Source organism: Vigna radiata, chromosome 8, assembly GCF_000741045.1.
Source record: "Vigna radiata var. radiata cultivar VC1973A chromosome 8, Vradiata_ver6, whole genome shotgun sequence".
Lineage (NCBI taxonomy): Eukaryota > Viridiplantae > Streptophyta > Magnoliopsida > Fabales > Fabaceae > Vigna > Vigna radiata.
In genome coordinates this window covers 21,500,258-21,503,874 of record NC_028358.1, presented here as the reverse complement: position 1 = coordinate 21,503,874, position 3,617 = coordinate 21,500,258, and positions in this window count along the sequence as shown.

Genomic DNA, 3,617 nt, shown 5'->3' with positions numbered 1-3,617 from the left:
AGATGTGAAGAACTCCTTCCTGGATGTAACATGCAATGTAGCACCACTATCAATTATCCACATGCTCTCATCAGATACAAGATTAATAGTGTCATAATCAAGAAGACAAACAAGGTCACCACATGTAGTAGTAGTAACACGATCACCATCATCATCATTATCTCTTTCTCTTTGCTTACCCTTTTTGTCTTTGTTCTCTTTCTTCCATAAAAAAACAGTTCTTCTTTATATGCCATGTTTTGTGACAATAGTGACACTCCACATTCTTGTACCAAGACTTGGACTTGCTCCTGCTTTTATCTCTACCATTGTTTTGTTCTTTCTTTTGGCTTCTCCCCCTATTCTCTGTAATAAGCACTTCTGAATGAGATGAAGTACCCTGTGTCTTCGTTCTCATCTCCTCATTAAGAGCACCACTCTTTGCCATTTGCAAAGAAATATCACCATTAGGGGTAGCACTTATCATGGAAACCCGAAATGTCTCCCACGAATCCGGTAAAGAGTTTAATAAGAATAAGCCCAATAGATCATCACCAAATTTTATAGCCACTCCAACTAATTGATCATAGCATCCTTGAAATTCACTCAAGTGATTTGAAACAAGAGTTCCTTCCTTGTACTTTAACTACACAAAATTTTTCAGCAAGTATAATTTATTAGTCCTTGACTTAGAGGCATACAAGGACTCAAGCTTATCCCATAGGCTTCTCGCATGTGTCTCATTAGCAACAAAATTATAAACAGTATTATCAACAAACTACATGATAAATCCACATACCTGTTGATGTTCAAAATCCCATTCTTCATCTGACTTGGATTTTGGCTTATTGGAAGCAAAAATAGGAAGATGCAAATTTTTCACAAATAGCAAGTCCTTCAACTTGCCTTTCCATAGGTGATAATTTTCGCCATTCAACGGAATCAATTTTGTATGTGCCTCCATCATTCACGCAAATTAAACAGTCCCTTAACCAAAGAGCTCTGATGCCACTCTGATGGGGAAAGGGCCAAAACAAATAACAACTTATCAAGGAGTAATAATGCAGTGAAAAACAATCCCCCTTCTTGCGAGAATCTGCGAGGAGTACCAAACAAATAGAAATAAAATAAAATCCAAAGGACAAAGAGACACCAACATTTTTAGCGTGGAAAACCCCTCAATGCAAAGGTAAAAACCACGAGTCGTCCAGACCAAAGAAAAATCCACTATGATCAATAATAGGGTACAAAAGAGTCTCCAATAATAATACCAAATGGTATTTTCAATAAGCCAAATTAACTAAGCACAAATGCTTACAAATGAGAACAAAGAAGATGAAAATCCTCCAAAAGAGGGTTGTTGGTGTGGGACAAATTCCCAAACTAGACCTCCGATTGACAATCCGAACAGCCAGAATGAAGAACCATATGTCTGGAACCTACTGTCCAAACGTCAGCTCGATCCAACGGTTAATGATTTCACAGCATCAAAAATACCGGTGCAGGTTTAGGGTTATGCGGGAATAGCTTTCTCTCACTTTGCTTTTGCCTCTCTTCAAATGACTCTCTTGTGCTCTACTAATCTGACCCATCTCATTTTAACCTAATGAGACATAATGGACCACAATATTTGGGCCTATTCTCCACATAGGAAGGGAGCCCGATAACCCAACAAGAACAAGGTTTAGAGAGATAATTTTAATAGAAACAATGATAAGTCAAAGAAGGAAAAAGTGAAGATTAAACTTGTATTTTTGTGTTATATTCGTGTATAAATTTTTATGGTGTATTGATGTTGTGTGGGAAACCATGTTTGAACAGGAGATGATGGTTGATATGTTTGTGCGTGTGTGTCTCAACAAAAGATGAAGTCTTGGGTTCTTAACAAACTTTGTGTGGTGGTACAATTAGTGAACTTCGCCCGTAAGTCTCTCCAAGAGAGCATTGGGGAGTGAAATCCATCCGTGAGACTCTTGGTGAGTTATGAGGAGTTTTATCTCTAGTGGTGAGCAAATGACTAGTAAGCTACCTGCCTAGGTTGTAGTTGAGAACCTGTAGATTAAGATCTTTGTGTTGATGACAACACATGTGTTTGTATGATATGTATTCTACTTCTGATGTATTAGTGTTTATATGTTAACTCACCCTTATATTTTGGTGGTTGTGGTTTCCACTTGCGATGATTGGTTTTATAGAGGAGCAAGTGATAGTAAAGGTGTTGAAGAAAATACACGATGCTAAAGAGAGTGATCAATATTGTTAGATATTTTGGAAGATATAAGATAAAAGATCTTATCAACATAATATTCACAATCCAAGCCCGATCAAGCCCTGTATAAAGAGACCCAAGGGAAGCATATATCATAACTTGTTCATTCTCTCAGACTCCTCCATTGGAAGCAATCATCCACCACTCCTATCACTTTTATTTTACCATGTATTTCACTCATGGAGGGCTAAACTTCTAGGACTATTCCACTATAATTTTATTATTAATTTTGATGTTAAGTTGAATTAATGTATTTGTTTCTTTTGATTATTGATTTGAGTTATCCTTTTTCTACGTCTTTCATCTCTTAATCACATTAAAAGTAATGATTTTTGCATCATAAGGTGTTTGAATCTACATGCATATTGATCATGTGAGTTCAAGGGTTTCTAGGTTTGATTGAGAAGGTACTTTGATTGAATTTAGGAACTTTCATATAAATAAATGAGTTTTTGTTACTAATTGAGAATGTACTTTGGTTGGTGGTAATAATTTCAACTATAATTAATTGAGAATTTACTTTGACTAATTAGTTTTTAATCTGGTTAAGAGATTTAAGAATATACATGATTAAACATAATAGGATTTGATTGAGAATATATTTTGGTTGAATTCATTGTGAATAATCTAGAAATGTCTTGTTTTTTATTCAGAATTTACTTTGATTAATTATAAGATCACCCTCAAATGAATTGAGAATGTACTTCAATTAATTTGAAACTTAAACAATGATCAATTGAACAATAATCTATTGATAATCGATGATGAATCTATCTTGTAAAAGCAGTGAAATTAACCTACCTCATTATAATTGTTTATAAGTTTTTCATTTGTTCTTCAATTAAACTCATGACATTCTTCATCACTAAATTCATTAGGATGGATTTTCATTCTTATTTTTAAGCATTGCATAACATTTAATAACCTTTTCAGAGTCTTCATAAGTGTGATGAGTCGATATTTTATTAATTTCACTTAGTTTATTGTTCTAGAATTAATCAGGGAATTGTACTTACACTACAAGAAAAAATGTCATTATCTACCGCCCAAATCCGTATATAAGGCCTAAAATCCGTATATAATTTTTGGTTATATACGGATTACATACAGACAAAAATCTGTATATAATATTGTCGTAGCTAATGTTATATACGGATAATCCGTATGTAAATACATACGGATAATCCGTATATAAATTACATACGGATAATCCGTATATAAATTACATACGGATAATCCGTATATAAATTACATACGGATAATCCGTATATAATATCCGTATATAAATTATATACGGATAATCCGTATATAATATTAGTATATAATTTACATACGGAAAAATCCGTATGTAACTTTCTAGCTTTATAAA